This window comes from Pogona vitticeps, chromosome 12, assembly GCF_051106095.1.
Source record: "Pogona vitticeps strain Pit_001003342236 chromosome 12, PviZW2.1, whole genome shotgun sequence".
NCBI classification, from domain to species: Eukaryota; Metazoa; Chordata; class Lepidosauria; order Squamata; family Agamidae; genus Pogona; species Pogona vitticeps.
The window spans coordinates 13,933,382-13,947,933 of NC_135794.1; the positions used below are offsets into that span (position 1 = coordinate 13,933,382).

The 14,552-nt window shown below is 41.4% G+C and overlaps 1 protein-coding gene across 2 annotated transcripts in view; it reads right to left on the bottom strand.

Moving 5' to 3' along the window:
• Positions 1-14,552, bottom strand: part of MAP2K5 (mitogen-activated protein kinase kinase 5) — a 204,179-nt gene that overhangs the window by 2,637 nt on the left and 186,990 nt on the right. The gene's annotated exons all lie outside the window — the stretch shown is intronic.

Here is a 14,552-nt window from a genome sequence, read left to right on the forward strand (position 1 = left end):
CCACAAACTTCCTGTTGCAGCATACGTGTGTCTTCCAAGTCCAGCAGTTCAAGGAACAACAAAGCAAAATTGTACCCTCAAATAGTTGCAACCGCAGCCTTATCTAAGGTAGGTGTTGGACCCTAATTTCTTTCATTCCACAATAGCTGGTTGAACCAGTTCAACAGGTACTGTTTGGAGCAAGGTAACCTCCAAAGACTTTGAAGGAAAAAATGAAGGAATAGCAAGGAACTGATATAGGTGGTTGGGAAGAAAGGTGTGAATATCAAGAGCACTGGATAGAGATAGCGAAGAGGTGGGAGATGTAAATCAAATTGGCAAGATAGAGGCTTGCCAGAATGCTTTTTCACATGAGGAGAATATTGCTTGTGCCAGACATATTTAACATGCTATTGAATTTCTAATCACCATGTACAGGTGTGAAAGCTGGATCGGAAAAATGGCTGACAGGGAAAAAATTTGTTTGAAATGTGTGCTGGAGGAGAGCTCTGCGGATACCCTGGACTGCAAAAAGACAAACAAGTGCTTCTTAGATCAAATCAAGCATGAACTATCTCTGGAAGCAAAAATGATGAAACTGAGGTTGTCCCACTTTGGGGGATACCTTGAGAAGACAGGATTGTCTGAAAAAGACAATAATGCTGGGAAAGGTTGAAGGCTGCAAGAAAAGAGGAAGACCAAATACGAGACGGATTGACTTCCAATAGGAAGCCACAAGCTTAAGTTTGCAAGAGCTGAGCACTGAGTTGAGGACAGGCCATTTTGGAAATTGCTCATTCATGGAGTTGCCATAAATCTAGAGCAACTTGACGGCACATAAAAACAACAACTTATGAAAGCAACAGCTACATGTCGAATCAATTCTGACTTGATCCGCCTCTTTCCAGGGCTTTTCTAAGAACAGAAGTAGTTTTTCATTCCTATCTTCTGGGGTGTTCTAGGATTGTGCAGCTTGCCCAAGGCTACACAGTCTAGCCCCCCCCCCTCCCCAGGAAACACAGTGGGGAATCAAACTCCTGAGTTGTAAACCCAGAGTTATCCAGCCAGCTTATTCCTAAGTAACCAAGTTCTCCATAAATTGGATTGTTGACGTGTACTGTCATTTCTGAACAGGGGATGGGTCATTTATTTATTTATTCTATTTATGTCCCGCCTATCTGGTCTTACAACCACTCTAGGCAGCTTACAACACATGAGATACATGTTGTGATAGACTTGCATGGAGTGGGGTTTGGATCATCTCAGAACTTGCAGTTACATTAAACTTTGTGTGTGTGTGTGTGTGTGTGTGTGTGTGTGTGTGTGTGTGTGTGTGTGTGTGTGTGTGTGTGTGTGTGTGTGTGTGCGCGTGTGTGTAAAACAGCAATAATTGTGACAACATGTGAATTTAAAAAACGGTTTGTGTTTCCATACTGCAAAATATTACAATAAATATGGTTGTGGTATGTATGTAAATTAACTGACATGAGATGCATATGGATATCAACCTGTGGAGAGGGGAGAATGGGTAGGCAGCACTAAACTCCATAGGAGTTATCAGGGCTTATGGGTCTGATAGTCTTTTTCCATTAAGTTCTGCTCCAGAAGCCTCTCAGAAAAATACCAGACTCGTAATTCTTTGCAGCTCCCATGGAACTTAACTCCATTCACCTGTTTCCTTGTCTTCTCCACATGAAGAAAACAGCTGCAACAGTTTGAATTTAGTAGCTGTAAGTACTTGAAAACATCTGTCAGGATGTCTTAAAGTATCCAGAAGTCTGACTAAGGGAATGCTTGCACCCTTCCGGGGGCTGTAGTCAAAAAATTCCAAGCCTACTAATACCAACAGGGTAAAAGAGAAGCCTGAGTTAAAAAATAGTTATAAACCTTAGGTATAAACAATAGTGAGAGTTGAACTGGTGGTAGCAGCTAACCTGTAAACAATGTGAATGCAATTCGGTTTGCCATTGTGTAGGGTTAGAGAATGCTAGAGAAGCTGGCAACACATATAACGTATTATGGACCAAACTGCAGAATACCTACCTTGTTTCAAGGTAAAGGTTCCCCTTGACCATTAAGTTCAATCATGTCTGACTCTAGGGGCCGGAGCTCATCCCCATTTGTAAGCTGAAGACCTAGCGTTTGCCCATAGACACTTTCCGTAGTCATGAGGCTTGCATGGTACCTATTCATCTTCTCATATTTGCATGCTTTCAAACTGCTAGGTTGTCAGAAGCTGGGACAAAGTGACATGAGCCCACCCCCTTACAGGGATTTGAACTGCCAATCTTTTGATCAACAGCCTAGCGGTTCAGAGGTTTAACCCGCCTGTGTCGCCTTTTTTCTACCTCCTCCCAAAAGCAATAGCATGCTCTGTATAGTGTAAAGAGAACAAAGCAGGTAATGGGGAAGTTGCTGCTCAACGTAGAAAAAGAGGTGGTAGAGGAACTTTTAGCTGCTTTAAATGAATTCATGTGAACGAACTGTATTAAAGGGCGCTAAAAGAACTTGAAGATGTGAACTCAGTGCCTCTTTGAGAATTCTTGGAAAACACAAAAAGACCAATAGTGTACAAATGTTGTCTCCAACTTAAAAAATTGAGTTTTTTTTAAGAACAGATCCTTAAAGAATCCATCTGTAGGTGCTTGGAGAAGAACATAGTGTTTGCTGAGAGGCAGCATGGGTTTCTCAAGCTTATCTCATTTTTTTTTCTTTTTGAGAGAGTTACACGTTGTCTCTTGATATTCTTCTGAACAAACCTGTAAAATGTGGACTAGAAAATGACACAGGTAGATTTGTAACTGGCTGATGGACTGTATCCAAGGTGTACTCACCAATAGTTTCTTGTCAGTCTGAATAGAAGTGACAAATGGGATACCATAGATTTGTTTTCTGGTTCCAATGTTGTTCAACACCTTTATAAATGGCTTGAAGAAATTATCAAATCTGCAGATAACAATGAACTGGGAGGAGCACTGCTCCCATGCAGTTATGTAGATTCCTTTCCTTTTTCCACTTTGCACTCATGATGATACAGCTCACTTTTCTTCCCATGGGTTCTGCTCCCAGAATTTAAAATACTGCCTTGAGTTTTAGCTCTGGCGTTGGGACCTCTCCACTGTACGTGGCCCCAAATGCCCCAGCCAACAATGTTGGGAAAACTTTCCTCCTCCACTATCTTTTCTTCTCTAGTTCCTGCTAAAAGCTCTAGCTTCTGATGATAACAATTAGAAAACACAAACAATGCGAGGTTTTGCCTAATTTTCTAATTGCCTCATTTGATACTTCTGAGTGCCAGAATTTGCCTTCATCGTAGCTCTCTATTCCCTGATCCGGCCAATTCCCTTGCTTTGTCTTTCAGGGACCAAGTTTTTTAACACAGTAATTACTCTTACTAACTTTGCAGAATGCCACAAGGTTAATGTAAGTGTTTGTAAAACTCTCTGAGAAGTCTGGAAGAAAAGGGGGGGGGGGAGTCTGTACTTGCTTGGCCTTTTGAATAAGCCACCTGAAACAAAATTAGCAACAAGGCCCAAGGAAGAACTGAGAGATAAACCATTTGACATTCTAGAAATAAATGGAGAGCAAAACTCTCAGTCATCTCAGACAGTGAGTAAGAACTGCAGCTCGCTGTGAAGAATTCACACAACATGTTGCAGGCAAAATTACCTAGATGCGCTCTGACTTGGGTGCTGTAGTTGATTCAAGTCTTGTGAATGCAACTATGGCCCCTGTTTGCGCAGTGTTAATGGATGAGTTTCAGTTTCTGCAGTCAGGACCCTTGGGGAGGTGAGGGCTACCACATGTTATGCCCTTGCTGGCTCATAAAAGCTGCCAGAAAGGTTGATTGGATAGAGGAGGAGTGATGAACACCTCCTTGCAACAGGGTAGGATCCCATCGTGCTTAAAGGAGGCCATTGTCAGATCATTGTTTTAAAAGCCCTTTTTGATCCCACAATAGTTTAGATATAGGCATCCTTCAGTCTCGAGAGACTATGGTAATGTGCTCTGAATAGAGGACTTGGAATAGCGTCTAGTGTGGCTCAGAAGGCCAATACGAGAGTGACAATCCCTTCCACATTACAATCTGTCCCCTGTCCAGCTCCCTGATTTTGCGGGTTTTGAGACTGCCTCTTTGCCTCAGCCTGCTGGACAAGGGCCTCTTCAAAATGGGAAAGGACATGCTGCCCCGCCTGCCTACAGGCTGAACGCTCAGATGTCAAGGTTTCCCATCCGTTGAGATCCATTCCTAAGGCCTTCAGATCCCGCTTGCAGATATCCTTGTATCGCAGCTGTGGTCTCCCTCTGGGGCGATTTCCCTGCACTAATTCTCCATATAGGAGATCTTTTGGAATCCGACCATCAGCCATTCTCACGACATGCCCAAGCCAACGTAGACATCGCTGTTTCAGTAATGTATACATGCTAAAAATTCCAGCTCGTTCTAGGACTACTCTGTTTGGAACTTTGTCCTGCCAGGTGAGACTAAAAATGCGTCAGAGGCAACGCATATGGAAGGTGTTCAGCTTCCTCTCCTGCCGTGCACAAAGAGTCCAGGACTCACTGAAGTACAGGAGTGTGCTCAGGATACAGGCTCTATAGACCTGGATCTGGTATAGCTTCTTATTAAGCCATACCCTCTTTGTGAATATAGAGCAGAGGTCCTCAACCCCCAGTCCGTGGCCCGGTGCCAGTCCGTGGCCTGAGCCAGGCTGGGCCACTGAGACAGACTTCCCGCCCCCCCCACACTCACCCCCACAAAGCCCATTTGTGCCTGCATGTGCGCTCCAGCACTCCTGTCCGAGCACTGCGACGCCATTTGCACATGAATGCGCGAGCCTAGACAAGCGCCACACTGCCATTTGTGCATGCGCACCTGCACACATGTGCAAATGGCGCAGTGCACGCGCACATGCACACAAAGCTGCCCCATCTTCCCCAGCTCAAGCGAAAGGCAGATCAAGAAATAGGGATGCCAGTGGGGACATTTTCGGTGCTGCATTTCAAAAACTAACTCCTTCCAATTCAGATTCATTACTGCTTCCATGATTCCATAGCCATAATTTGAAATAGGAAAACTTATAAAACAGTAACCAGTACAAAAGAACTTAAAATGAGTTGGGAATAAAACCTACAGAAAACTTAGTTTATGCTGGGACTAAAATTTGGTCTCTAAAACTTTTCTGATCATAGAATCATTCAGTTGAAAGGCCATGGAGTCCAATCCCCTGGTTAATGCAGGAATCCAAATCAAAGCAGATCTGACAAATAGTTGTCTATTTTTTTTCTTAAATGCTCCAGTCGTAGGGTGCTCACTACTTCATGAAGTAATTTGTTCCATTGTCATACTGCTCTAACAGTTAAGTTTTTCTGATATTCAGCTTAAATCTGGCTTCTTGTAGCTTGACCCCACTGTCGCATGTCTTGCACTCTGGCATTATTGAGAATGGATTCTGCCCCTCCTCTGTATGACTACCTTTCAAGTATCTGAAAAGTGTTATCATAACTCCTCTCAAGTCTTCTTTTCTCAAGACTAAACATCCCAACTTCCTTCAGTCTTTCCTCATAGGGCTTGGTTTCCAGCCCCATAATCATCCTTGTTGCCCTCCTCTGAACTTGCTGTTTATTGGCATCCTTCTTAAAGTGTGGTGTCCATGGACACACTTCTCTAGATCAGGCCTAACCAGTGCTGAATAGAGGCGGGCTAGTACCTCTTGGGATTTGGAGACTATACTTCTGTTACTGTATCCCTAAAACAGATTTTGCCTTTTTTGCAGTCACATTGTGCTGTTGGCTCATATTCAGCTTCTGTGCTACAATCATTCCAAGATTCTGCTTACTTGTAGTATGACTGAGTCAAATATCCTGTAATTGTGCATTGTCCCCCCCCCCCCCCCCGGTGTAGAACTTTACACTTATCCCTGTTAAATTTCAGTCTGCTGTTTTCAGATTGCCCATTGCTCAAGCCTATCAAAATCTTTTTGAATTGTGTTCATGTCTTCCAAAGTATTAGCCATTCCACACAACTCTGTGTCATTTGCAAATTTGGTAAGTATTCCTTGTACTCCCTCATGCAAATCATTAATAAAAATGTTGAAGACCACCAGGCCCAAGACTGAGCCATGTGGTACCCTCTTGCTACCTTCTCCCAGTTTGAGAAGGTAGCAACTCCCTATGATTCTGTAAGCAACTGTGTGTCCACCAGACAGTTGTTCTATCCAGCCCACACTGAGTTACCTTGCTAATTAGAATAGCATGGGGTATTTTGTCAAAAGCTTCACTCTAGCCAAGACATATCATGTCTATAGCATTTCCAGGGAAGCAAAAACTGAGGTAAGATTAGTATGGAAAAATTTGTTCTTGAAAAATCAATGTTGGTTTCTAGTTATTATAGCATTATTTTAAAGGTGATTGTGGAGTGCCTGCTTCATAATCTGCTCCAGAATTTTCCCTGGCATAGATGTCAGGCTGACCAGACCGTAATTCCCTTGTTCCTCCTTTTTACCCTTTTTGAAGATTGGGACAATGTTAGCTCTCCTCCAATAATATGGAATGTCATCCGTCCTCCATGATTTCAAGAAAATAATCAACAGTGGTTCTGCAGTCTTCAGACAGTTCCTACAATATCCAATATTCAAGGTGATAAGGTATTCCTTGACTGGATATTGTACGTTTTTCGGGCTGTTTGGCTGTGTCCTGGTTTTTAATCCTTGACTATTTGTTTATCAATCTCCAGCTGCAATCCTATCCCCTCCCTTTATACTTCACGTTTGCCTGAAGGAGCACAGAAAGTCTTTTGGGAGAAGACCAAGCTGAAGTAGGAATTGAGCACTTCTGCCTTTTCTTTGCCATCTGTTATCATTTTCCCATCCCCAATGGGTAGCTGATTCTTTTCTTTGTCTTTTGCTATGCATGAACCCAAAGAATGCTTTTTTCTGCTTTTAGCACCTCTTGCTAATCTCAGCTCATTCTCAGGTCTTGCCTTCCTAATGCCATCCACGCAATTGTTTGCTACCTGTCTGCACTCTTCCTTTGTGGTCTGGCCTTCCTTCCACTCTCTATATGTGTCCTTTTTTGTTTTCAGGCCCTCTCTGAGCTTCTTGTGAAACACATTGTTATTTTTTTGCGTTCTTCTATTTTTTTTTAATTGTTGGAATTGTTTATAGTTGTTCCTTTAGAATTTCCATTTTGAGAAACTTCCACCCATCTTGTTAGGTCCTTTTCCTGTTAGGTTCAGGAACTTTTAATTATATATAACTATATTACATAAATGATATAAAACACCACTTCCAATTTCTAGAATTCAGGATCAGATTTGTGTTGCACAGATTGTAGATTTAGGGCAACCCACTGATATATCTGTTGATAAAGTGATGGATTAGGATACAGGAGACTTGGGTTTGATTCCCCATTCTGCCATGGAAACTCACTGCGGGGGTGGAACTGGTAAAACCACTCTTTATATCTCAATTACCTTGAAAGCCATATTAGGCTCACTATAAATTGGTTCCAACCTCATAGCACATATCACACACAACAACTGTTAGTTTTTTTAGGGACTGAAGCACTTCAAAAGTATTTTACTATTTTGAAAAGGCCAGTAGTAAAATATCCTAAACTATATTTATTAGGCCTTGTTGAGGGATAAAACAATTCCCTTTGCTGTAGCTCTTGCAAGATTCTGTGTTGTACTAGCTCATCTCTTAATTACTAAGGGTGAAAAAATGGTCATGATTACTGATTGTCAGAGTAACATAAACACAGATTTAGTTTATAGCTACCTATTATGGGAGAAATGTCCTATTATATCTTAATGGACAAAGGAAAAGTCAAGCCAGGCATGTTTTATTTAGGATGGTATTCATTTATTCATTTATTTTATTGATAAAATAGAGATACTATAATTCCAGATATAGACTAGAATGACAATATTAACTGTAATATGGAAATGTATATATATGAGTTTTTTCTTGAACTTTAAAAATCAGATGGCATATATATATATATATATATATATATATATATATATATATATATATATATATATATATATATATAGAGAGAGAGAGAGAGAGAGAGAGAGAGAGAGAGAGAGAGAGAGAGAGAGAGAGAGAGGGGGGGGGGTTGCAACTAGAGTAGGTTCATTGAATCAATGAGAATTTAGTGAGTCAACTCCTCCATATATTTCTTTGATTCAATTGGCCTACTGCAGTTGCAATTTATTGTTGGATTTCAGCCACTATGTTGACATATAATAGAGATGGCACAAATTAAAAAATGTATCACCAAATTCATTCAAAATCACTAATTTGTCAATTCGTATTTGTACAAATCAATGCTCTGACAAATCACAAATCAATGAATTATTATAAATTTTTTATTTGTCTATTTGTTTGTTTGTGAAATGGCCCTCATGGCACTTAGAAACACCAAAATTACAGGGAGGTTTCTTCTGACTCTCCTCTACAATCTTTCTTAGTTTGGTGAAGATTGGGTTTCCCCAAGCCAGCTGCTAAAGGGCACTTTTCTGGGGGGAACCACTTTGTGGATGTGTAACTTGGATGTCTGAAACCCAGTCTTCATCAAACATGGAAGTATTGTACAGGAGAGCTATCAAAAGCTTCTCTGCGATTTTGGTATCTCTAGGTGCCGGGGGGGGGGGTTCCTGTGGGGGCCCACCTTGCAGATATATAACTTGGATGTATGAAATCCAAACTTCACCACACTTGCAGGGTTTGTAGATGAGAGTCAGGGGAAGCTTCCCAGTAACTTTAGTGTCTCCAGGTCTTGGGGGAGGTGTTTTATAGGGTTTTAAATTAAAAAATGAATTGATTATTTGATTTATCAGAAAAAAATAATAAATTTCTCATTTGTGATTCATTGACCTTGATGAATCACAAATGAAAATTAATCACCATTTTTCTGATTCGTGCCCATCTCTAGTTTGTAACCATGTTTGCTGTTGATATAGAATGGGGTGGGGAACTTTCTGTCTCCAGATAAAGTGGGACCTTGATGAAGACTGACTTACCTACCTGCAAATGATTCGACCTAAGAACGAAAAAAAAGGCAGGGGAAAAGGGTGGGAAATTCAAATTTCCCGTGCCTTTTTTTCATTCCTTTCCGTTAGTGGCGAAGAGGCTGCTCTTTCGCCCCAACGGTTAGGAAAAGGGACCCCCAGGAGGTCTCCAATGGCAGCGGGGAAGCTCCTAGGGCTTCCCTGCCACCATAGGAGACCTCCCGGGGGTCCCCCGCCACCGCGATTGGAGGCAGCGGTCACCCAGCCCCGGGAGACTTCAGCTGGCCGGATGCTTGGCCACTTGCCCCTGGCTGCTCGCCCCTGGCAGTGGAGCGCCGGGAGGCTTGAGCTGGCCGGGCACTTGGCCACTTGCCCCCAGCTGTGGCGGAGGCAGCGGAGCACATGAAGGCTTCGGACTGGTAAGTCCTTTTTAAAGAACTGTTCTGGGTGGTTTTTGGAGGGTGGGTTTGGCCTGGGGGGTTGTGTTTCTGTGTTTTGTTTTGGGGTTTGTGTGTGTGTGTGTGTGTTTTGCAGTCCCTGTGTGGGACTTGCTCTGTTTATTTTTATTTTGGTATTTTTTTGAAATGCTGGAACGGATTAATCCCGTTCCCATGCATTTCAATGGGGAATGGTACTTTGCTTATGAATGTTTTGAGTTACGGACGTCGTTCCAATACGGATTAAGTTCGTAAATCGAGGTACCAATGTACTGACAAACTCACAATTGAACAGACTGATTATGGCTGCTGGCAACTGGGTTCATTGACTTCTAGAGACCCACAAATCCAACAGCCCAGATGCAGAAGCAGCAGGGAGAGAAGTACCAGTGGTTGCAGAAAAGTTGAGCCATGGGTTAGAAATTTGGAGGGGTTTATGTTGACATGGTTAAACTGCATAGCGTGGTCCCAGACACTGCAAGAAAAAGGGCCTTCTCCAAGTGGCTCTTTCCTTGTCTTTCCTTGCCAGCCCTGCTAACAAATGCTTGTGACAATAATGACAAATTCCAGGATTGACAATGAAAAGAAAATAACGCCATATCAAATGGCTTAATCCACAAAAATGACTCAGCTTCTTTTAGTAGGTGAGGCAGAGCTCTGAGCAGGAAGCTGAAGATGGGGAAACACTTTTAGATACGCCTACTTGTTCAGAACTGTGTGACCTGTTTATTTTTGTCTTCCAGTTATTGACCTTGACTGCATGTTTCCTCAGTATCCATAACCTCCATGAAAATTCAGATGGCAACAAACACTTATTAGCCTTCCTGCTGGCATTTGAGAAGAGCAAATCTTGCTGAATTCTGTCCAGAATTTTGCCTTATTATTGGGACCAAAGTCTGAACCAAATGATGGCCCACAAACCTCCTTCTGAACAACGTAAAAGACTCTGGGGAAAGTTCACTCCTTCCTCTGGCATGAGATCCAGCCCTGGGAAAGGTCAGGTCAAAGAGGCTGGGCTATGGACTTGGATGAGTGTCAGGCAGCCTAATTTTCTCTGCCAACTCTGAAAATGAGATAAACAATGACAAACCGGGTGTTTTAAATGAACTTGTCACATCTTGTTTTCTTGAGAAGGGCTACCTTTTCGAAGCCATGAAGTTTGTGCAGAAACATTAACCCTTTCTAAGATTAATTTCTACTGGTAGATGTGACCACCATGTAGTTCAAGCTATCTGGCTTTGCTAAATAATGACAGCTAACCCATTCTCAGCTTCCTTGGGTTTCTCTGGACTCCTGCTGTTACACTTTGAAAGGGAACATATATATTTAATTCCTTGCTCTATCTGCCAAATAAACTTTCTTGAACTTGAATCTTATCAACAAGGTCTTTAAGCAATCTAATTAAAAGTGTATTTTCTTTTCCAGGACAAGGAACCTGGGAGATTCTCAGCAAGATTGCTTGGTATAACTTAGTGCATTAAAACATTTCCATACAAAAATGCCTCTGTTGGTGCCATTTCTCCTGCCCATCTCTTAAACATATCATTGGTTACATCCAGTTGTAGTTTCCTTTTGGTTTGAGTTTTTTTTAATGAATTAATCTCATTTTGGAGATAGCATTGAACTTTGGACAAATTTGCATGTGCTTTTGCATTACCAACCTACAGGTTGGAAAGTAAGTTGGTAAGCATAAACAGATGCCCCTTACACTTTCAGTGGTTATAAGCCTTAACACTGGAAGGCTAAATGTCTGCCCTCTGTTACTTTAATCCTTTCAGCAGCTGGATGTTTGGTAAATAAATATCAACATTGTATTGACTTTTATCTGGGTCATCATGTTTTCTTGAAATTTTTGAAAAGTTCCTCCCCACCCCGCTTTCCTTTCCTCTAGTATATCTACTTTGTTTTGCTTCTGTAGGTCCTTTTGATTTATGCTAGTCACTTCTTCGCCCATATTTTCTTGCACATTAAAAAATAAAAAGCAAAACTAATAATACTATTCCCTGTCTATTACTGATGGATGGGAGTTGACTTTATTTAAGAATGCTGTTGCAAACCGTATTCAAAAGTCTGAAATCAAAATACTGTAAGTTTATAATTATAAAGTAGGCCAAGGTCCATTTGTGGTCTTTGAGTTGTGAGTTCCTCAACAGAGGACAGCATTTCTTTAAAAAAAAATCCACTAGTGGTTTAATGTACTACAAATAAAATGTAAATTGTTAAATCTCTCAACAGGCTTAATGGAACGACAAAGCTGGGGCCAAGCCAAGTCTGTATCTACCAAGAATGAAACAAAACAAGAGAGAGAGAGAGAGAGAGAGAGAGAAGAAAAGAAAAGAAAAGAAAGACAGACAGACAGACAGACGTCAGGCACAGTTTGGGCAGAAGACTCCATGACAGGAACATGTAGAAGGTCAGTATGTTTCTTAAGTGAGGGAAGTTAAAGCAAGACCACACCATAAACAAGACCTATATGATTTTGGTTTCTTTCCATTTCTGAATTTTCAGACTTAAATTCAACACATTCCAAGCATCAATTATTTTTCTGTCTTAAGCCTTGCTGGCCCAGAATATTGAGGGTTTAAAAGTCTGCATGGAAATTTATTGCATGGTGCATGTTTTTGCTTTACATACACATTGTTTTTTAGTATGAGTTATTTTTCAATATTGTGTTTATGAATACACATGTTCTCTCTGTACTAGCCCCATAAATACACTCCCGAACACATTTTTGATTGCAAAATTCAACTGCAAAATTCAGAGAAGTGCAGATTTTGAAGGATTATTGAGTTTTTGTTCACACATTAATCCAAAAGTGTGAAATAAGGTAAGTTTGCATTGAATTTAAGACTGGAAAAAATCAGAAACGGAAAGAAACCAATTGGGTGAAGTATTTATTTGGGAACAGGGACAGTGCAGTTCTCACAAGAGGAGGAAGTATATGATTGTACCAACTCCATGCCGTCACTTGAACTGAGGTCCTCTCCACTTTCCCAAAGAAATACACTATTTAGACACTGGACTCACTTTCAAAATAATCATAATGAATCAGAAAGGCCCTCTCTGTGCCTAGAAATGGTAAGTAAATATGACGAGGGAGCTGCCTCTGTATAGCTACCAATTAGATTGGGGGGTGGTGGTTACTGAATTGTCATTAAATACAGTAAACATTTGGGTCCCGGACAATAAAATAAAATGGAAGAACCCAACTGTTTCAGTTGGGAGCAACTTTATTGGAAGGACTGCAATGCCCTCAGATGGCAATTCAAGCACAGTTTATATTAAAAGGGTGTTTTTATTGCATGATATAATGCGGTGGGACTATGGGTACCCTGCAGAAAAACCTTCCACTCAGAAGTGCAATGAACCCAAAGCCCAACAAACATAATACTGTGCATTAACCTACTATTAATGGCACATTAGGGCTGGGGGGCATTGCATGCTTGCTGGTCAGAAATCCACTCAGGACAGCACAGAGAGAGAGAGAGAGAGAGAGAAACCCCACACATAGTACCTTCACAGGCTGATAGCAAGTAGAGAAAATATTTTTTTATGTCCAAAAGTGTTGATTTATAAAAGGATCTTCTCATAGCCTAGCATAGAGATGTGGGACACTTGCATTCTTCTCTTTGAGAAAGAACACAGTGGAAGCATTCAACCACAGGGACTTCGGCTCTTCTTAGTGATGGGGTAGTACTGAGGTCTTTCACTACACTCAAAAGAGCAGTAGCCACAGGGCAGGCTGGACTGTTCCTCGCATACTTAAGATGCTTCTTCAACCCAATCCTGACCACTTCCCTTTCCAACCCTGCTAATAGTTCAAAAGCAGGTGTTGTTTTTTGCTTTCTCCTGATCAACAGCCACCACAATTGCTTGATCTTGAGATCAGCAATTTCACCATATGCAGGAATCAATTCTAGTTGTGCAGATCAGGAAGATACCATTGATGCTAGAGACCATCATCAGCTGTTCTTTTCCCTATCATCACCTTCTTCTGTCTTTATGCCTCCTTAAAATCTGTGCTACCTGATTAGAATAGTACAAAAACCAATTCTTTAGCCTTATACAGATGTTTAGCCTGAAAGCATGGAAGGCTAAATGTGTGGTGGCAACTTGGGGATAAAGGCAAGCCTCATCCCCAGGTGCACACCCCATTTTGGAAGCAAAGCACACCTCCGTATGTTTTCTCTGCTAAGATCTGCAGATCTTTAACCATGTTCTACTGAACCTGCTTAATGACATTTCCCTTACCACGAGACCTAATAAGGCAAGTCTGCACTTACCAGCGCCTCTGCAGACTTTTGCAGTGACTTCACTAAGTTCTGCCTTGTTTCCCTGTAGGGTGGGAATTATATGCATGCCCATGTTCTCCACCACAATTACTGCCATCCATACTTTCAGGACACTCCCCTCATTAATTCTAGTCCTTTCTCAAAACTCAAAACATTTCTTCTTGAGACAAAGTAACTTCACTTTTCAATAGTACCAAACTTCTGCAAACGTATTCCTATTGTTGTCAGTTCCTGACTGCTGATTTAACTGATGTATATGGACCTTGTACACAGATCATCTCACTTCCATGCCCTATGTACGTATTTAATAGCACATCTGATGATACAAAAAGGTTGTACATTATCCACAGCAGTAGCAGAAACTGGGGCCTAATGTATGACTATGCAATTAAGTATAGATGTTTGTATTTCTTGATGTACTGTACTTGAAAGCTTTTGCTATGCTTGATGTCAGTAGTAAAGAAACTGAGAAAATAACCTTTTAATTGGATTAGTGTTCAAAAAGCTGGAATGCAAGCTTTTGAGTTATGCTATGTTCTTTAGAGTGTTGTGCAGAATGCAGAGGCAGCTGTTGACGTTGACTCTGTGTGTGTGTGTGTGTGTGTGTGTGTGTGTGTGTGTGTGTGTGTGTGTGTGTGTGTGTGTGTGTGTGTGTGTGTGTGTGTGTGTGTGTGTGTGTGTGTGTGTGTGTGTGTGTGTTCTGTGCTGTCAAGTCAGAACTGACTTACAACGACCCTAACAGGGCTTTTAAGGTAAGTGAGATATTTAAGGAGTGATTGAACCAGTTCTACTTCCCCAGTGAGTTTCCCCCCAAGAGCCAAGTGG